The sequence below is a fragment of the Nomascus leucogenys genome, chromosome 11, assembly GCF_006542625.1.
Source record: "Nomascus leucogenys isolate Asia chromosome 11, Asia_NLE_v1, whole genome shotgun sequence".
Classification (NCBI taxonomy): domain Eukaryota; kingdom Metazoa; phylum Chordata; class Mammalia; order Primates; family Hylobatidae; genus Nomascus; species Nomascus leucogenys.
In genome coordinates, this window is record NC_044391.1 from 6,162,017 (window position 1) to 6,184,194 (window position 22,178).

General features: G+C 40.7%; 2 pseudogenes across 1 annotated transcript; both read left to right on the forward strand.

Annotated features, from left to right (window-relative positions):
- The first annotated feature begins 1,739 nt into the window (after nt 1-1,739).
- LOC100588303 lies at nt 1,740-1,963 on the forward strand (annotated as a pseudogene).
- Nucleotides 1,964-17,837: 15,874 nt separating this feature from the next.
- Nucleotides 17,838-18,262, forward strand: LOC100584853 (annotated as a pseudogene). Its single transcript, XR_001116473.1, has one exon. The product of XR_001116473.1 is annotated as a 40S ribosomal protein S26-like (transcript).
- The last annotated feature ends 3,916 nt before the right edge of the window (nt 18,263-22,178 follow it).

Consider the following 22,178-nt stretch of genomic DNA (forward strand, 5'->3'; position numbering starts at 1 on the left):
ACCAAGGGCACAGAGATTGGCGCTGCTCTCACTTCCTTTCCATCACCCTCATCTTCATACCCCACCAGCTGCCCTGCACTCAAGCTGCACCACCTCTGAAGCGGATGCTGTTGGTGAGCTCCCAGGTCCTAAGGCCCTTTACTGGTTCTCTGTGCCCATCTCTTTGATTCTGCCTGCTGTGCTTCCATAGTTTCAACCTGAGAGCTGCCTCTGAGACTCAGCATTCTTTCCTCCCAATGCTTGGAAATGTATATCACCCTGGGTGGTCTGTAGTCAATGACTGACTGGTACCGAAGGATAAAAGCCCAGTTGTCTCAACTTCAAACAAAACCAAAGAAAGCTTATGTCCAGCCTCTGTCATCATCACGTTCATTCCACCCACTGCCCCCTCACTCTTAGTAGAAACAAAGTCTTCAGGCCGGGCACAGTGGCTCATGCCTGTAATCCGAACACTATGGGAGAGATTCCCACCTGAGGTGGATGGATCATTTGAGGTCAGGTGTTGGAGACTAGCCTGGCCAACGTGGTGGAAACCCCATCTCTACTAAAAAATACAAAAATTAGCCAGGCATGGCGATGCATGCCTGTAGTCCCAACTACTTGGGAGGCTGAGGCAGGAGAATCACTTGAACCCGGAAGGCAGAGGTTGCAGTGAGCCGAGATCATGCCACTGCACTCCAGTTTATCTCATCCCAAGTACTTATATGTGTCCTGTGACACAAATGATTGAAGATATGAGATGGAAAGGCAAAAAAAAAGAGGAAGCCAGGGCTGGGCATGGTAGCTTATACCTCCCGAGTAGCTGGGACTATAGGCGCCCACCACCACGCCTGGCTAATTCTTTGTATTTTTAGTAGAGACGGGGTTTCACCGTGTTAGCCGGAATGGTCTCGATCTCCTGACCTCATGATCTGCCCGCTTCGGCCTCCCAAAGTGCTGGGATTACAGGCGTGAGCCACCACACCCAGCCGGCACAGTGCTTTTAAGCCTATGGTTGATCCATACAGTGGCAGTGTCATTACTTAATTTTTTTTATAGTTGAATAATACTCTATTGTGTGGATATATAACATTTAAAAAATCAACTTATAAACTGATGGACATTTGGGTTGCTTCCACTTTTGGTGGTGCAATAAACATTGATGTGCAAATTTTCATGTGGACATATGTTTTCAATTCACTTGGGTTTATACCTAGGAGTGGAATTGTTATGTTGTATAGTAACTCTATGTTTGAGTTTTGAGAAACTGCCAAACTGTTTTTCTCAACCTGGATAATCTCAATTGGCCGATTTTCACGTTCACTGATTCTTCTGCCAGGTCAAATTTGCTGTTGAGCTTCTCCAGTCAATATTTCATTTCAATTATTGAACTTCCCCACTCATGAATTTTTTAAAATTCTTCCTATAATCCTATCGCTATTTAGTGAAACATGGCGTGAACTCAGAAGGTGGAGGTTGCAGTGAGCTGAGATCGTACCACTGCACACCAGCCTGGGTGACAGAGCAAGACTCTGTCTCAAAAAATAAATAAATAAATAAATAAATAAAAGAAAAAAGAAAAGAAGAAAAGAAACGAGGTCTTCTCCAGACTTTCCCTCCATGTGAGCAAATGAGTTCACCTACGTGCAGGGATCTGGGAGAAGAGTGTGTGAGTCATGTGATGCTGAGGGTATGGTTCAGAGGAAGCTGGTGCAGTGGTGCAGCAGGTGCAGATCTGACAAGGTTAAAGCTCCAGGAAAATGAACAGTGAGGTACAAAGAGACGGAAGAATCTTGGATTTGATCGACAATGCTTGGTGAGAAGACAGGCTGCCATAGGAGGACGTTGCAGTTCCACTGAATGAGCTTCCTAAACCGGAACAAGACAATGTTGGCACCCGGAATCTGCCAAAGAATAAGAAATGAAGTGGACAGACTTAACCTTACAGCACCTCCATGAGAACATTCCCCTCACTGGAAACTGACACTTGGCTCCTTTCTCATGCATGGATTTAAAAATACATATATAGATACAAAATGTTTTATTTCCATCTACTAACTCAAATCTTTGAGTAATAAATCAACACTAAAAAATGTATACTTATTTAATTTGTGGCCGCTACATGCAACATGAAAATATTTACAGAATGAAAAGCTGAGATTTCTCAGGAGTGCAGAATATTTGGCTCTATAAATCTAAAACTCTTCATTGAGTAGCTTGTAATTGGATATGATTGGTTAAACATTTGCCTTTAACTCTGATTTTGCTTTACCATCAAAATTTATCTCCTCCCAAGTACTTATATGTGTCCCGTGACACAAATGATTGAAGGTATGAGATGGAAAGGCAAAAAAAAAAGAGGAAGCCAGAGCTGGGTGTCGTGGCTTACGCCTGTAATCCCAGCACTTTGGGAGGCCAAGGAGGGTGGATCACCAGAGGTCAGGAGTTCAAGACCAGCCTGGCCTGTATGACAAAAGCCTGTCTCTAATAAAAATACAAAAAATTAGCCAGGCATGGTCGGGGAGGGAGGTGCCTGTAATCCCAGCTACTTGGGAGGCTAAGACATGAGAATTGCTTGAACCTGGGAGGTGGAGGTTGCAGTGAACAGAGATTGCGCCTCTGCACTCCAGCCTGGGTGACAGAGCAAGACTCTGTCAAAAAAAAAAAAAAAAAAAAAAAGAGGAAGGCAGAAGCCAGACATGGTTAGAGTGTTATTAACATTTCACAGTATAGAACTTGCCCACGGGCCAGGTAGTCTGGCTCCAAAGCCTGTGTCCCTAATCATTACACTATGCTGCATCTTAAATGCCATCTCATTTAATTTGGTGCTTCTCAGACTTGAACCTGCAGCAGAACCACCAGGAGGGCTTATTAACAAACATAAGCCCTCAGCAAAAAGCATTCTGAGTGGGTTTCGCCTATAAATGTTATGGGTATGTAGATATCCCATTCACTGATTATTGGCACTCCTAGGATTCTTCATGGTATTTTCAAACTTGGGATAAATCTGTGAATTAAAAAATTATCTGACAGTTACCCCTGTTCTCCCTACAATGTCCATTGGTGCTGCTGGAAAGCATGTCTGGCTAGGTAGACTGCTAGTTTTATCCACTAATGGCATTTCTTATTTTCTCAAAGCCCTTTCAGATAAAAACAAACCACCATGCAATCAGTATTTACTTACATATTTGTATAAGAACCTGTATTTTGCAAAACACATCTGTGTATATTTATCTCCTAAAATTACTTGCCTCTGTTAATCAGTGTCTTTCATGTTCTCTATCCAGATTGTAAACTCTGGGAAGAAGCCATGGCTTATATTTTTGTATCCTTTATTTAAAAACGAAAAACATGGAATAATTGAAATCTCTTCTGAAAACAAACAAACTCTGAACTGTAATTTGTGCTCCAGAGCTCCTTGTGCGACCAAGCTAAGGCTGGCACTTGCCCTGAAAGCACATTCTTGCTTGGCTTCTCCTCCTTCCACGTCCTGCTTGCTCCACAACCTTACTGACTTCTGGGAGCAATGCTCTGATAATTACTTGCCCATGTAGCCTCACCTTAGGGCCCGCTTCTAGAGAACTAAACCTCACACAGTCTCTCTTGAGTGACAGTCTCCCCTAAGTGCCCACCTTTCCATTCCCAAAGCTACTATCTTGGTTCACTCCTTATGGCATAAGCAATTCTCCTAGTCATTGTGCCCCTTCCATCTAGTGTACTGTCAGACAACCTCCTAATGCATGTCTCTGATCACACCACTTCTCCAATCAAAATCCAGCAGTGGTTCCTCATTTGCTGTGGAATTTAGGAAAGACTCCTTGGCCTGGAATTTAAAGGTTTCCATACCATAACTCCAAGCTACCAATTTTTTTTTTCCTTTGAGACAGAGTCTCGCTCTGTCGCCAGGCTGGAGTGCAGTGGCACGATCTCGGCTCACTGCAACCTCCGCCTCCTGTGTTCAAGCAATTCTCCTGCCTCAGCTTCCTGAGTAGCTGGGACTACAGGTATACGCCACCACGCCCAGCTAGCTTTTGTATTTTTAGTAGAGACAGGGTTTCACCATGTTGGCCAGGACGGTCTTGATCTCTTGACCTTGTCATCCACACGCCTCAGCCTCCCAAAGTGCTGGGATTACAGGCGTGAGCCACCGCACCCGGCCCAAGCTACCAATTTTTAATCATTGCTCCTAAGTTCCTAATATCACATGGAACTCAACTCTAATAAACTCCCACCCTATCTTCCCTGTTCCTCTGCTCAACGCTGTTTCTTTTATCTGGAAAGTCCTCCCACTTTATTCAAGTAGGAAAACCGTGCCTGTCAATCAAGTCTCTGTTCAAGTGTCTTTTCTATCATGACTACTTTATTGATTCTCCCTTTTATTAGTGTCTTATTGCTGCCATAACAAATTACTAGAAATGTAGTGACTTAAAACAACGCACATTTATCTCACAATTTTGTAGTTAGAAATTCAGGCAGGCTTGGCTTGGCTCTCTGCTTGGGATCTCACAGAAGACAAATGGAAAAGTTGTTGCCCAAACTAGCTCTTGTCTCTTGGGGATAAATCTACTTTAAAGCTCTTTTGATTAGTTGGTAGAATTCATTTCCTTCCAGTTGTATTACTGAGGTCCCTGAACCCTCTATCATCAAATCCAGCTGTTCTGAAGCCTCAATTCTCTTTGACTTCCTCTCTGTTGCAACTTATCTGCCTCCAGCTGAGAATGTTCTCTGTTAGGTTAAGCCTACCCAGATAATTCAGCATAAGCTCCCCGTCTCAAGGCCTATAGCCTTAATCATGTCTGCAAAATCTCTTTTGCCATGTCACATAACATATTCATGGGCTAAATGATTTAGGATGTGGACATCTTTGAGGGACCATTATGCCTACCACGTATCCCCCGCCATAAAGATGATCTCATTCTACTCTGAAATCCTATGGACCATCGTATCTCCTTTCCAGTAATTTTATTTACATATAAAGTAGGAATAGCTCACTTGAATAGTGCTATGCGCCAGGCACTCTTTTTTTTTTTTTTTATACTTTAAGTTCTAGGGTACATGTGCTCAACTTGCAAGTTTGTTACATATGTATACATGTGCCATGTTGGTTTGCTGCACCCATTAATTCGTCATTTACATTAGGTATTTCTTCTAATTCTATCCCTCCCCCAACCCCCCACCGCCTGACAGGCCCTGGTGTGTGATGTTCCCTGCCCCGTGTCCAAGGGTTCTCATTGTTCAATTCCCACCTATGAGTGAGAACATGCGGTGTCTGGTTTTTTGCCCTCGCGATAGTTTGCTCAGAATGATGGTATCCAGCTTCATCCATGTCCCTTCAAAGGACATGAACGCATCTTTTTTATGGCTGCATAGTATTCCATGGTGTATATGGTGCCAGGCACTCTTTAAAGCATTTTACATACACTGCCTCACTTAATCTTCATAACAATCCTATGTGGTCAGAGTTAGTACTGTTACTATCTCCATTTTAGAAAACTGAGAAAACTGCAACAGAAAGTTTTGTATCTTATATGCTAATAAATGGTAGAGCCGGGTATGGTAAAGATGATGTCATATTTAACTAAATTCTTTAATTTTGCTTCCAGTTGTCATAGGAAGATTTTATTTCCAACTGCCCTTCATCTATCAAGTGACTGATTCTGGCCAATGGAATGTGGCCAGAAGTGATGAAGGTCACTTATCTGGCCTAATCCCTGCTTTCTGAAGCATGGTTTTTTATTCACTCTCTCTCTTTCTCCCTCCCTCTCTCTCTCTCTCTCTCTCTAGAAGCAAGTGGCCCCAAGATGGCAAAGCCATACCATGAAAAGCGACTGGACCTCTGAGTCACCTCTTTGAGCAGAGAGAGCCAGAAGATCCTCCTCGCTCACACTGAACAGTGGCATGTGGGTGAAATCACACTGTGCTGAGTTTCTGGAACCTCATGAATCTTTGGTCCAGCAAAGATGATACTTTGATTAATACGCCAAACTCCAAGCTTAGAAAATCTGGATGTACAGCCTGTGTTCTTAATTGCAATGTTATTTTTTCTCTTCCTCCTTCCTTTTCTGAATAATAATACTTCTAAAATTGCTGAATAAATCCGATATTGATGGAGATAATATAAGCGTGGTAATTATAATGCATTTGTAGCATACCTTGTATTGCGGTGACTCAGACACTTGTATTTTTAGTCTAGGAGGCTGAGGTCTAGGTGTCATTTTCCTTTCCACCTTCTGCTATACTCAGTGCATTGTTTAACATACAGGAAGTAAACACTTGCTGAATTCAATGTAGAAAATCAGAGTTTTCAAATAAATTAGTTATAAAAATCTATTTCAAGAAAAGTATTCGGTGTACTAAAAAAAAGTTAACCTCTTTAAAACATTAAGAATGCAACCTATTGACACTGAACGTACCCACACTGAAGGGTTCTTACCTGACTGTTGACACATGTCAGGTGGTAACTCCTTGTAACAAGTTTATTAGGAAAAAACTATGTTACATTAGAAATATCAAAATGCATTAAAGACCTGTGATAAAGTGGCTCATTTAAGGGTAGCTGTAGTTATTTTACCCCAATGTCCTCTCCAAACAGTGAAATAAAGAATGTCTCTTTCTCTAACACTCAAGGTCAAAACAGACGGAAGGCTTTTTTACTCTACCATGAGAACATTCAAATGTAACATGTATCACTTTGGATTTTAAATCAATTTGCATATGATCTGGTAAGATTTATTTGGCAGGAAAATCAGAGGAGACAAGTAGGATTGCTGAACTAATTCCACTCAAACATCCCTGACTTAAAACTACAGATTCTCAGAAGGACCAAGAAATGGACATAAAAACAAAGTAACAAAAATGCAAACTGTTTATTACAATACCAAATGTTAGAATGCTGACATAAAAATATCCTGGAACTAGCCTCAAAGTAATAAATTCCAAAAGGATTCTAAAATCTCTAAAATAAAAAGAAAAACCTATCTTTTTTTTTTTTCTATCTGGCCTATGCTCTCTTTCTGTTGTCCTGGAATGTAAAACTCTTTTACAATTATATTTATAAAATATGTTTGCATACCAATATCTCTATATATCTATGAATATATTTATAATTGAATGTTTATATTTATAAATGTACATGCTATAACAGATTGCCAAGTTATAAAGATTTGCATAGATGTTTGTCTATCATGATGATGATGAATGCTTTTGTCTCCAGCCTTCCCCGCTTCCCTGAGGTCTAGACCCAAATTTTCACTCTGCAGCGGACCTCTCCCAGGTATCCTGGAGAGTATATTAGATTCTAATAGTCCTAAATCAATTTCATCTTTTTCTCTCCAAAATGTACTCTCTGAAGATAGTCCTGATCTGGTTGATAGTATTGTCATCTATCAACCACCATGAGCAGCCTGATCTTAACAAGATATCTAGAAGTTGTCCCCTGTTTTTCCTTTATCCTATACTCAAATAGTTGCCAGAACCTGTAGAATCTACCTCAAAAATGTCTCTTCAAACTGTTCACTCATCCCTTCAGAAACTGCTTGTTGCGTTTTCCTAGGTCGCTGTCCTTCGGGTGTTTATGTGGAGATTACATGATAGTGAAGAAAGCCAGGAAAAAAAACAAAAACAAAAACAAAAACAAAAACAAAAACAAACAAACAAACAAAAACAAGAACAGGGAAGAAAAACGGAAAAAAGAAAGAAGGAAGGAAAGAGGAAGAAAGGAAGAAGGAAAGAAAAGGGAGGAGAGAGGGAGGAAGAAAGGAAATTGGGAAAGGAGATGGCATTATTCAGATATATGCTATGAAGAAAATTAAACAGTGATATAATGGAATCTGACAAGGTAAGTGGAATCTACATCAGAAAGGAAAGAGAAGACAGGCCGCTCTGAATAAATGATGTCTGAACTGAGACCAGAATGATGAAAACAAACAGAAGTTAACTTCTTTAAAACATTAAGAAAGCATCCTACTGACATCAGATATACACATGCTGAAGGGATGTGTCAATAAAATAGCCATAGGATACAGAGCAGGAGAGAGTTCTAGGCAGGGGGAAAAAAGCTCAGAGGAGGACGTGGCTCAGTCAGGTCAGGGAACAGGAAAATCAGTGGGGATGGAGGACAATGGCAAAGACAGAGAGAGGTATAGGATGACCCCAAAGAGGCAGGCAAAGCCAGTGCATGGGCAGCCTTCCATTTTCTCTCTATTACCAGGGGATCGCTCAGAGAGTTTTAAACAGGGAGCAGTATGGTATGAATTATCTTTTTTTCCAAGAATGACTCTGGCTGCTGTCTGGATAATGGATTTATATGGGAAACGAGTGAGTACAGGAGAAAGTGGGAAGCTTTTGTGGCCAAAAAGCCTAGGAGTGGTATTGGCTTAGACTAGAATTGCTGCAGCAGATGTGATGAACCATTGTCAGATTTGGAACAGAAAGCTGAAAGTACCTGCTAATGCAATCATGTGTGGGGAGGAGGGAGAGCACATGGAGGGTGTTGAAAGAGAAAAAGAAGGATCAAAGATGGCTTCTTCATTTGGGGCCGGAGTGAATATTCTCTCCCATCGCCTGCTTTGGTTAAGGTGCTTTATGACTCTATCCTGGACAAAATCCCATTAGTGTCCTGGTTTCCATTTCTTTCAGTCTCCTATTCTCCCTACCTACTCCTTGTTCAAAACTGTCCTCCTGATTTTCCTGTAAGTCTCAGAATCATTTCCCTGGAAAACTAGATGACAGCTCTAGTTAGGAAAAAATAATCTACATTAAGTATTGTCAGAGAGGATTTAACAAAGGAAACTTTTGTAACCAGATTAGAAAACAGAAAGAGCACAACGAGGGCACTGAGCTAAAACCAGATATTGCAGTTTCAAGGTTATTGCCAATTCTAAGGTTGAGGTAATTCAGAGAATTAATATCTGAAGTATGCAGTTACTACCCTGAAGGCTGAGATAAACACAGGGAAAAGTGAGGCGCTCATTACCCTGGAACTTGAAGAGGCTCCTAAATTTCCTTCATTCCAGACTTATTGTTTCCTAAGCCCATCAGTTTTTTTTAGAACCGAGTCACCTTTGCACATGTCATTTACTCTATTTGAAATTTCACTCCCCTTGTCCAGGAAACAGCTCTGAAAAGCCACCCTCAGTTTCTCAAAGCAAAGTAAATCACACCCTCTTCTCTGACAGCTTTGTACTTCCACAGCTCTATGTCAACATGCATCATATTGGATTGTCATGTATCTATTTATGGAGCTCTCTTACCCACAGGTCCATGATTTCTTGCAGGTAAGAATTACATCTTGACAACTTCTCAGTGCTCTTCTGGAGATGTCTGTCGAATCAATAAACATCAATCATCTCTGCTGCATGTGGCACCTCACCTTCAACAGGCTAGCCTGGGCATAGTGACTGGGCAGGTGTCAAGACCACCTGAAGGCTGTGCTTAGACTAGTTCACCATCATTTCTGTTGCAATATTTTGGCCAACACAAATCACAAGGCCAGACCAAACTCAAGAGGTGGGGAAATAGATTATATCTTTCGATTGGAGGAGATTCAGTCCTGATGATGGTGTGCCAGTTTCAAGCCTTAGCTTCAAGATGTACACACATCTGCTTGCTCGCCCTTGAAACTTTGCTGCCACCGTAACTGAAAGTCTGGGCTAACCTGTGAGGAGATGAGTGACCACATGGAAGAGAGTCCAGTTGTCACAGCTGAGATCATCCCAGACTAGTCTACAGCCTGCCAACCCTTATACATGAAGGAGAATTCAGCAAAGACCAGCAGAGCTGCTGCCCCACCCATGGCTAGCCCCAGACACATCAGTGAGCTGAGCCAAGAACAGAAGAGTAATAACAAATTCACTGAGTCTGGAGATGGTTTGTTATGTGTCAATAACTAACTGATAGAATGAGTTTATTATCATCCTGCTATAATACTAATCTCTATCTTGACCCAAAGCAATTTTTGAGAGTTTTTTTTTTCATTTATTGTTGAAGATGTTTCCTTGAGAGACCTCTCATTGGTACATGTTTTCTTTCTTCTTCTTTTTTTTTTTTTTTGAGACACGGTCTCACTCTGTTGCCCAGGCTGGAGTGCAGTGGTGTAATCTTGGCTCACTGCAACTTCCGTCTCCCAGGTTCAAGCAATTCTTCTGCCTCAGCCTCCCAAGTAGCTGGGAATTATAGGCACCCACCACCACGCCTGGCCAGTTTTTGTGTTTTAGTAGAGGTAGGGTTTTGCCATGTTGGCCAGGCTGGTCTTGAACTCCTGACTTCAAGTGATCTGTCCTCCTCGGCCTCTCAAAGTGTTGGGATTACAGGCGTGAGCCACGGTGCCCAGCCAGTTTCTTTCTTTCTTTCTTTCTTCCTCAGTCTTCCAATATCCAGTGGCAAATTTCTTCATTTGTGACTGGGACCATAAATACATATGGCCAATGGCCAGGGTCAGTTATGTTACCTGTCTTCAAGAGAGTGAGTGGATAGAGCACAGCCTCCACAATCAGACAAATCCAGGTTTAATCCTGGTTCTGACACTGAAAGCCAATGTATCTCTGGGCAAATTTTTAAATCCTTCTGATTCTTGGTTTCCTTACCTGTAAGATGAAGATAATAATGCCAACCTACGGCCCCCACACAATGCTGTCCTGGTTGTGTACTGTATAATTCCAAATTCCACCAACTATTGTTCTTCAGTGTATAACCTGCATGGCTGGTCATGGTAGTTTGGGGTTGTGGTAATGGTAGTTAGGTTGTTTGGGTAAATATGAGATGGCGTGTACACAATAGGTACTTAGTAATAGTAGTTCTTACCTCCATCTACAAACTTCCAAACAGAATGTTAAAACCTGCAACAACTGACACTCCAGGCTATAACCCAGGGGTTGGCAAATTATGGCTTATGCATCAAATCTGGCCCAGAGTCTGTTCTTGGAAGTATAGTTTTGTTGGAACACAGCTATACCCATTGTCGCTGGCTGCCACTCCTCCAGTGGCAGGGCTGAGTCATTATAAAGAGCCCATTTAGGTCCACAAAGTCCAAAATATTTATGAATATTTACAGAAAATGTTTGCAGACTCAGTTCTAATGTCCTGTGCCTTAAACTTTTATTGTACGTAAGAATCACCTGGAGAGCTTGTTTAAAATGCAGATTCTAGGGCCTCGCCTAGCAGAGATTCTGAATTAGTACATCTGGGTGAGGCCTGAGATTCTGATTTACAACAAGCACCCAAGTAAAGCTGACATTGCGGGTTTAGGGACCACACTTTAATTAGCGCTGCTTTTAACCATCTGAAGTAACTTAATTACATTAAATCCTTATTTTTTAAATGGCAAGGTATTAATCAATTAAAAACCCATACAAACACACTGCACTCATTTTGTGAAAAAGCTTAAAGTTGTGCTACAGGAATTGACTAAATAATGACTGCAGGTCATTTTAAGTACTAATGTGCCTCATAGATAATTCATGTTTATTCACAGGAGGAAAAAGTTAATCTAGGCCAAGGACAGTAACCACCAGCCAACGTGAGAAATCAAAACACAAAAACAAAATAAAGACTATATATTAGACTTTAATTATTAGCCTGTGTACGAAATGAAAAATCCATCTCAAGGTTTTCTTAAATTACAAGGTTTTGCTTCTCCTAATTGTGCCATTTGTCTTATTCCCTCTAAAATATCTAATAGTGGTATACTCGGTGACAACCACATACTCCATGGCTCAGAATAATTTATATTTTCCCCACTAATAACAGATTGCAGATGCTCTCTTGACAGTCTTCAAGATTTCAGACTGATTGCTAACCAAGCTACTTACTTAAGACATACTAGGTCAGATCGGTTGCGATCCAATTAATATTTTAAAATCATCCTACAGTGAGCTTCTAGAAATTATTATAATTAAGCTGGTTGTTATGCGCTTGCCCTTCCTTGGTCCCTATTTTAATTTCCTTCGGTGATTTCTTTCTTCTACCTATCTTTCTACTTCAATGCTTAAAATAAAAAGAGCAAATCACTTCCTTCTAAAATTGTATTCATATACCCTCATTTTATCTTGATCTTTTAGATCATCTTCCTTTTATTGGTAGAAAAATTACCTGATTATTATTTTAGGTCTATTTTAAACATGGAGTAAGCCTCCGAGAGCAAGAAACTCTTAAAAGACTATGGGAGAGTTAACAGTTACATCTATGTCTGGTCCAAAGATATAAAGTTAAAAGAAAATGCTAGCTTCTGTAATATGGGACCTGAGAGGGGAGATGTGGAAGAAAAACCTCACACACTCCATGTGTAGATTCAAAGATTTATGAGCTGTTACAAGTAAACACACACCCATACACTCTAATGGAATTGCCTTTCGATCTCATAATGTGCTCCTGAAATAAATCCCTTATGTCAACTGGGGTGTTAGAATGAAGAAAAGAGAAATCTGGCTTACATCCAGGTTCTACCTTTCTCTCTTTTTCTGTTCTTATTTTCTCCCTCCTTTCTCTAAGCTCCCTGTTTTCCTTTCTTCCTTCCTCCCTTTCTTCTTTCCTTCCTTCTATGAAAGTTGATCAGACGAAATTGGGTCATTCTTGTCACAGTCAACCAAAGCAGAGTCAAGAAGCCAGTGAGGAAAAGCATTCAGGGCACATAACAGTGCTCTAAGACTGTAATTCTGTGTAATCTTGGCTGCTAAAACTGCCTACTGTAACCTGAAACCAGTTTTATCTAATGGCTTCTGAAACAAGGGGCTGCGACACAAAGACTAGTTTTACCCACCAGAGTCACTCACCGATCAGAGCCTCCCAGCTCCCCACAAATTTTACCAGTGCTAATGAACTTTCTGAAAGAGGCGTATGTAGTGATTCTCCTTTTTATAATATAACATTTCCAACCTCCTCTTTGTTCTGCAGACACACCAAAGACCATCAACCAGGTCTGTGTATATGACCTGAATTGCAATTCTTTCTTTTCAAATAAAACATTAAATTTAGAAATTCACTTGTATTAAATGCATATTTTATTTTGCCTTTGATCCTCCCTCCCTTCCTTCCTTCCTTCCTTCCTTCCTTCCTTCCTTTCTCCCTCCCCCTTCCTCTCTCTTTTTTCCTTCCTTCCTCCCTCCTTCCCTCTCTCCCTCCCTCCTTCCCTCTCTCCCTCCCTCCTTCCCTCTCTCCCTCCCTCCCTTTCTCCTTCCTTTCCTTCCTTCCTTCCTTTTTTCCTGCCTTCCTTCCTTCTTTCCTTCCTTATTTTCTTTCTTTTGCTACAGCTAACTCATTGGATTTTTTTGAGGATTAAATCAATTAAATTTAATAAAATGTCATGGTAAATGCTTGATAAGTATTAATTATTATTATTATTACCTTGGTGATTATAAAACAGAATGCTGTTCATTAATCCCTTTGTCCTTGGCATCTGCTATGGTCTGAATGTTTCTGCCCCCGACAAATTCATATGTTGAAATCCTAATCCCCAAGGTGATGAAATGAGGGGGTGGGCCCTTTGGGAAAGTGATTAGACCACAGGGGAAGAGTCCTCATGATATGATTCATGCCCTTATAAAAGAGGTCCAAGAGAGCTCGTTCGCCCCTCCTGCCAAGTGAGGACACAGCAAGAAGTTGGAACCTGACCATACTGACACCTTGATCTTGGACTTCCCAGCTTCCAGGACTGTGAGAAATAAATTTCTGCTATTTATAAGCCACTCCTCCATTTATGGTATTTTGCTATAGCAGCCTAAGGGACTAAGCATTTATCTGACCATTACGTAGAACCCAATTCTTATTGACTATAATCTCTCTGTCCTGGACATCTACATTTATATTCTTTTCATAATGCAAATAGAGTTTGGTTTGATGTATGATCCAGCTTTTTGGAATCATCTCTCAAATAAATATTTGCCTTTGAATCCTCATCCCAAGGTCTGCTTTTGGGAGCTCTCAGACTAAGATATATATTTAATATTGAGAATGTTAAATTGAAGGAAACATGCATAAAACTAAAATTCATAGCAGACCAGACTGCCTAGGAAATAGAAGAGAATCTAGTGGAATGAAACAAACATTACTTAACTCTGAGAATCAGAGCTGGAAGGCAAGAATGGGCTTGTTCAATAGGTCTCCTTGGGCAGAGAAAGGTGGGGCTGGTGTCCATCTTGATCTTACTCATGGTTCTGAAATGTAAATTAGCCACCAGAGGTCACAGTAAGTGAAAATATCATCAGGACGTTTCTTAGAGTACTGGTGGTACTATTTTCCAGTTTAAAAGAACAAAATAACAACAACAACAAAAAGCAGTGGATGTGAATAGGAAATTCACAAAAGCAAAATGAGATGAATTAATTTATAGAAGTTATGAAAAATACATAAACTTATTATAAATTTAAATGCCTTTAAAAACAAATGCCCAGTTCTCTTACTGGGACTACTGAAAATTACAAAATCAGACTGACCCTCATGCTGAAAACAATTTAAAATGCTAGCTAAAAAAAAGCGGCTGCTTTTTTCTTATTGATCTCACTGTTTAAAGTGGCCCCCAAGATTAGTGTCTAGTGCTTCTAAGCTCAAGAGGGCTCGGCCGGGCGCGGTGGCTCACGCTTGTAATCCCAGCACTTTGGGAGGCCGAGGCGGGCAGATCACGAGGTCAGGAGATCGAGACCATGGTGAAACCCCATCTCTACTAAAAATACAAAAAATTAGCCAGGCGTGGTGGCGGGCGCCTGTAGTCCCAGCTACTCGGAGAGGCTGAGGCAGGAGAATGGCGTGAACCCGGGAGGCGGAGCTTGCAGTGAGCCGAGATTGTGCCACTGCACTCCAGCCTGGGCGACAGAGTGAGACTCCGTCTCAAAAAAAAAAAAGAAGGCTTTAATGTGCCTTATAGAGAAAATATGTGTGTAAGATAAGCTTTGTTCATGCATGAGTTATAGTGCCATTGGCCATTCAATATTAATGAATAAAAATATATATATATATATATTAGCTAAGATGTCTTGAAGCAGGAGCATATGTAAAACACGATTGCATATTGGTTAGTTGATGAAAATATGACCAGAAGCTTGCAGGAACTTAATACAACATTTCCCCTAGGAGCAATGTTTCAGTGTTTGCTAATTGTCTTTGCACCATATTAATGGTGCATAGCTACCTTAAATAGGGAGAATCAGCTGTGTAAAGCACAAATCACAATCATAGTAGGAAAATTTAACATGTCTCTGAGAATCAAAAAATCAGTTAAATAAAATTTAATTGAAATAGAGAGAGTCTGAATAATATAGACAATAAACTTGATTTGGCTTTTGGTGTTCATCTCTGCCAGAAGGAAGTTCTACAGTTATCTCACATAGATGAACTCTCCAGCACTGCAGAGAGCTGGATCCTTACCTCTTTACCATCAATGTCTTTTCTCTAGTCCAACTTAGTCACCCAGTCCACTGGTCACATCTTAGATATTGTCATCATCAGAAACTGCACTACTTCTGAAATCTTAATTTTAAACATCTTAATCTCTGTGTACCATCTTTGCTCTACCCCACTCACAAACTCATAACCCCTCGCTGCTACAATTCCTTAACTCTTCAGAGACTGCCAAAATATGGACCCCATAACTTTTTTATTCTCTCTTGTCCAACTCTCTGTCTATGACTTCTCAATAGAATCACTCCCTTGCCAGTATCCCCAGATCTCTTTTCCTCTGCCAGTCTCCCTCTAACAAATGATCTCTCTTCAAAGCTCTAATTGGCCAGCAGCTCGTAGTTGTTTAGGACTCCGCCAGAGTGTCAGCTCTTCTAGACAGCCTTTCCAGACAACCCTATACAAATTGAGTGCAGCTTAGTCTCTGCATTTATTCCTTTCTTCTTTCAAAACACTTATAGAGGCTTGTAAATATTTTAGTAGACATGTGCTTTTTCCTCCTGTCTTTCAGACTACAACATAAGTTCCATGAATACAGAAATCCTGTCTTGCTCTCCCTTCATTCCCAGTACCTAATATAAAACCTTGCATACATTAGAAACTCAAAGGAATGGTTATCTAAATTTTTACCCTATAAACAAAATACATTATTTTTAAATGTCTATCAGTGGAATGGCTACGAAGTTTAATTGCATATATAGATATCAATATAACCTTAATTAATTCTATCATGTGGGAATTGTGCGACCTACATACTTTCAATATTTTTTTTTTTTTTTTTTTTTTTTTTTTGAGACGGAGTCTCGCTTTGTCGCCCAGGCTGGAGTGCTGTGGCACAATCTCGGCTCACTGCAAGCTCTGCCTCCCGGATTCACGCCATTCTCCTGCCTCAGCCTCTCCGAGTAGCTGGGACTATAGGCGCCGCCACCACGCCCAGCTAATTTTTTTGTATTTTTAGTAGAGACGGGGTTTCATTCTGGTCTCGATCTCCTGACCTCGTGATCCGCCCGCCTCGGCCTCCCAAATTGCTGGGATTACAAGCGTGAGCCACCGCGCCCAGCCTACCTACATGCTTTCACCATACCATAATAAAACTAAAAATACAATAAGGATAAAATAAGCATAGTTAAATCTAACTAACTGGAAATCCAAAAACCTTGTTTTTAATAATTCTTGGAGAGGAGATAAAAGAGAATATTAAAGAGTACAATTAAAAACATTTTATAAATTAAAGAACATTATGTATCAAAATCAACTGCATAAATCTAAAATTGTCCTCAGAAAAAAATGTATAGTCTAAAATGCTTTCTATTATTAAGCAAGAAAAATTAAAATAAATTAATTAGGTATTCATGAAAAGAAGCTGAGGGTAAAAAGCACTAAAATGAACACAAAGTTAATTAGAGTTGAACTAATCAAGATAAAAACAATATTGGAGATAAAAAGGAAAAAGAGAAAATTATTCGAACACACTAATTCAGTAGATAATCTGTTGTCAACTGCACAAAAGGAAATAAAACATAAACAGGTATTAGAAATAAAATCTGGCATCTAAACAAAGGGAGGAAAATAAATTTAACTGCAGGAGAGTCTTTTTTTAGCTAACATTTCCTCTTTGCTTTTTCTAGTCATGTCTTAAGAGCCAAGCTAAGCAGGAAAGTTTCATGACAGTTCACACAATGGTTTTCCTATATAGGCAAAGATGTCAGCTTCAAAACGGCCTCAACAATGCCTGAAAAATCCTGTCAAGTTTCTCTGTCTGGTCCTCAATGACAAGGCTTCTGCATTTTCCCATTGGGCCTTCCCAACTCCCTGCCAACTTCCTCCTATCAATAGCCTGACCTTCAACTTCTCAGAGAAAAGTGCAGCGACATTACCTTTTAATGTGTAAGCCCTTTAAGATCTTATATTCTGTTATTCACCGATGCATCTCAAGCACCTCAGACAGTGCCTGGCTCAAAGTTACTACTGAAAATACATTCGAGGAGCGAAGGGATATCAGATCTGCGCCCATCTGCATTCATTCCCTCTCCAACCTCTTCCATTTCAAGGAGAGCAGTGTCTCTCCTCCCAGCCATGGCCAAGACTTCAACCCATGCCTGAACTCCTATCCTTTCCCAGCTTCTCAGGAGTATTATACCGACAGTTAAACTTTTTTGCTTTATTATTTACACTCTAAATCTAATTCTTCCCAAGTTTCTCATTTAAAACATAATTTAAGTCTTCTCGTTTAAAACATAACTCTCCTCAGACCAGCATCTTCCCTCCACCTTTTATCTCTCTCCTTCTTGTCAACTTCGTGGATTTCCTGAAGAATTGTTTACATTGGCCTCCATATACCTTGGATCTCTGTGTATCCAAGTGGTAGCAGCATCTCATTTTGAAGAATAAAAGCACAATGTGTTTCAATTTTTCTTTCTTCTTTGTGACTTCATTGAAATTGTTCTTGTCGCTCTCCGGTCCGTGCCTCCAAGATGACAAAGAAAAGAAGGAACAACTGTCGTGCCAAAAAGGGCCGCGGCCACGTGCAGCCTATTCACTGCACTAACTGTGCCTGATGTGTGCCCAAGGACAAGGCCGTTAAGAAATTCGTCATTCGAAACATAGTGGAGGCCGCAGCAGTCAGGGACATTTCTGAAGCGAGCGTCTTCGATGCCTATGTGCTTCCCAAGCTGTATGTGAAGATACATTACTGTGTGAGTTGTGCAATTCACAGCAAAGTAGTCAGGAATCGATCTCGTGAAGCCCGCAAGGACCGAACACCCCCACCCCGATTTAGACCTGCGGGTGCTGCCCCACGTCCCCCACCAAAGCCCATGTAAGGAGCTGAGTTCTTAAAGACTGAAGACAGACTATTCTCTGGAGAAAAATAAAATGGAAATTGTACTTAAAAAAAAAATTGTTCTTGTCGTGAATGGTCTATCTGAGCACACATCCAAAGATTATTTTTTCACGAGTCATCAAATATAAGCCTCAGTCCCCATTTGAAGTTGTTAACTGTCCCCTCGTTCTTAAAGTACTATCTTCCCCTTGCTTTAAGAAACCATACTTTTCTGGTTTTCCATCTACTTCTTCAGAATCTTTTTCTGAGTTTATTGCAGATTCATTCTCTTTTCCCCAGCCAGTAAATGTAAATGGTCAGCAAGGCACTTACTCTCCCACTTTAGACTTGCTGAAGTCTTACAACTCGAGAGTTTTAAGGACTACCTACAAGCAAATGACTTCGAGTTTTAGCAACAGTTCAGGTCAACTCTCTGACCTCCAGACCTGGATATACAAGTGTCTTCCTCTATCCTTGCATACTCACTACAAATCCCCTCAAATTCAAAATCTTTGAGAATGTTGTCCCAGCCAGGTAAACAACAAAAACAAACAGCAACAACAAAAACAGTTTATCTACTATTTACAACATATCAGACACCAAATTTGTAAGGTTTCTTTTTCATACCAACCACTTCTTTGAATGATGGTATCCCCTCCCAAATTTATGTTGAAATATAATTGCCAGTGCAACACTATTGAGGGGTGGTGTGGCCTTTAGGAGGTGATTAAGTCATGAGGGGTCTGCCCTAACGAATGGAATGAGCATCCTTATAAAAGGATGCTGGGTTAAAGGGAGGGCTCTCTTGCTCTGCTGCTTTTCAACCACATGTGGGTACAGCAGATACAGCAACAAAGCACCATCTTGGAAGAAGAGATTGAGCCCTTAGACACCAAACCTGCTGACACCTTGATCTTTCACTTCCCAGCCTCTAGAATTGTGAGCAATACATTTCTATTGTTTATAAATTACCCAGTTTGTGGTATTTTGCTATGGCGGCCAAAACAGACTAAGACATCAACCAATTCTCCAACTCTGGGGACACCAACTGAGTTTGAATTCTGACATTAACTACCCAGATTTACTGTAGAAACCCCCCCAGTTAAGGACTCAGTCCCACAGGACTTCTCTCAATTTTATACACCAACTGCAAGTCCCAGGTTGTCATCCTGTACTTCTAATCAACTGGCTATAAATTAAGGGTTCCCAGACTTCCCACGTCAGGTTAGATAATTTGTTGAATGTCTCACAAAATTCAGGGAAATATTTACTTATGTTTACCAGTTTGTTACGAAAGATATTATCAAGGATCCAGAAAAACAGCCAGAAGAAGTCCATAGCACAAGATCTGAAAAGATCTTGAAAGCAGGAGCTTCTGTCCCTATGGAATTGGAATATGCCACCCTCCTGGCATATGGTCTCTTGTACCAACTTGATAGCTCTCCGAAATCCATCCTTCAGGGTTACAGAGGCTTAATTAGGTATGATGGATTAAGCCGTTGACCACTGGTGATTAAGCCAGTCTCCAACCCCTCTCCCCTCCCCAGAGGTCAGAAAGTAAGGTTAAAAGTTCTAACTCTCTAATCATGTCTTGGTCTTTCTGGTGACCAGCCCCGTTCCTAAAGCTATCTAGGAACCTCTGCCATCAGTCATCTCATTAGCATAAAAAAATACACCTTTATTTCTCTCTGGAGATTCCAAGAGTCTTAGAAACTATTCTATAAGAAGCCAAGGACTAACATAAAATATTATAACAAAAGACGTTCCTCACTCCCTACCATCTTCTAAAGGATTTTAGAAGCTCTGTGCCAGGAACCTGGAAGAGATTAAATATATATTTCTTTTTGCATCATACCAAGTCAGGTCTAAATCAAATGATGTACAATGAAAGTAGAAGAGCTTAATCCTTCTGAATGCATTTAAATTGGCCTACAAAATACTGCATATGCCTTCAGGTAAGTTGCACACTAGCAGTATTAAGAAAAAATAAACTGATATTAGTGATATTGATAAATTAATATTAACAAATTTGTTAGTCAAAAAGCAGATCTCACTGACATCAATTTTGGGAAAGATTTCCATCAGGAGCACGAGAGATTAGTGGAAATCTATGCAACCCTCACTCCCCATGTTTTATCCTTCGCTAAGTTCTGTAGCTTGTTTTACTTCCATAGGCTTCTTGCTCCTTAAAGTTCCAGCGTGCCTTTTATTCCACTCTCAGCTCATAACTCATTTATTTTAATGCCAAAATAGAAGCACCCTAAAACACTCTTTAAGTTCCCACCACTTTAACAAATTTAGAAGCAAAAGGGCCCATGCATCCTGGTTTCTTTTCTGTTAATTAAAGATAAAGTTTCTCCTCCTCCCATCTAAGATAAACCCTCTGCTTGTGCCTTGGATATTCGCAATTTCTCTGTCTCCTGCATCCTGTCTTTACCCTCCTCACAATTGAATCATTCCCTTCAATATTCAAACATACCGTAATTTCTCACAACTTAAAAATGTTTTCTGGGCTGGGCGCGGTGGCTCACGCTTGTAATCCCAGCACTTTGGGAGGCCGAGGCGGGCGGATCACGAGGTCGGGAGATCGAGACCACGGTGAAACCCCGTCTCTACTAAAAATACAAAAAAATTAGCCGGGCGTGGTGGGGGGCGCCTGTAGTATCAGCTACTCGGAGAGGCTGAGGCAGGAGAATGGCGTGAACCCGGGAGGCGGAGCTTGCAGTGAGCCGAGATTGTGCCACTGCACTCCAGCCTGGGTGACAGAGCGAGACTCTGTCTCAAAACAAACAAACAAACAACAAAAAAAATGTTTTCTGGGTTCCAATTTCCATTTCTGGTAGTATGTCAGTTTTGTTCCCCTTTGTAGTAAAGCTTTGTGAAAAAAAAAAGTCTCCTCTTTCTCTATACTGCCTTTAATTTCTCTTCTTCTTCTCTTGGGCCATCAGAATTAGACTTTCAGGCCAAGTGTGATGGTGCATACCTACAATCCAAGCACTTTGGGAGACCAAGGTGGGCAGATTACTTGAGGTTAGGAGTTTGAGACCAGCCTGGCTAACACAGTGAGAGCCCATCTCTACAAAAAAATACAAAAATTAGCCATGGTGGTGCATGCCTATTCCTAGCTACTTGGGAGGCTGAGGCAGGAGAATCGCTTGAACCCAGCAGGCGAAGGTTGCAGTGAGCCAAGATCGCACCACTGCACTTCAGCCTGGGTGACAGAGGAAGACTCTGTCTCAAAAAAAAAAAAAAAAAAAATTTGTAATTGAGCCCCATCATGCCAACCAAACTGCCATCTCTAATGTAGAGTTCGGGAAGCAGAGCAACATCCAGAAGAAGAAGCTGAAACGGGCATGCCAATATGATAGGAGGAAAACCAGAATAATGTGCTGCCCTAGAAATCAAGGAACAAAAGTAATTCAAAAGGAAGAAAATGATGGCCTGATTCAAATGCTGCTGAACATAGAATAAGATGAGAACTGGGAAATGGCCATTGGACTGGACAATCTGGAGGTCACTACGACCTTGATAAAAGTGAATTCCACAGAGACACTGAAATGAAAAGCTTAATAAATGGGCTCAAAAGAGAATGGGAAGTGAGGACTGTAACAGAGTCCCCAAGATCACAATATTCAGGGAGAACGCACAATGCTCAGCATATAATTGTATTTACAGTTATGATTTATTGCAGGAACAGGACACAAAACAAACACAATTGGCAAAAGGAAGACATGTAAGGAGTGAAGTCTAGGGGGAAATCAGGCATGAGCTTCCAAGTGTTCTCTCTCAGTAGAATCACATATTTAATTCCCCCAGCAATGAGCTGTGAGAAATTTTACCAACTAGAGAATCTTATTAGAGTCAAACAACCCAAAGGTTTTATCGGACACTGGTTATGTGGACAGTCTTTGACTGATGCATACCAAAATTCCAAACTCCCAGAGTGACAGTAGGTGTCTTGATATGAACCATATTGATTATGTAAGCAGTTTGT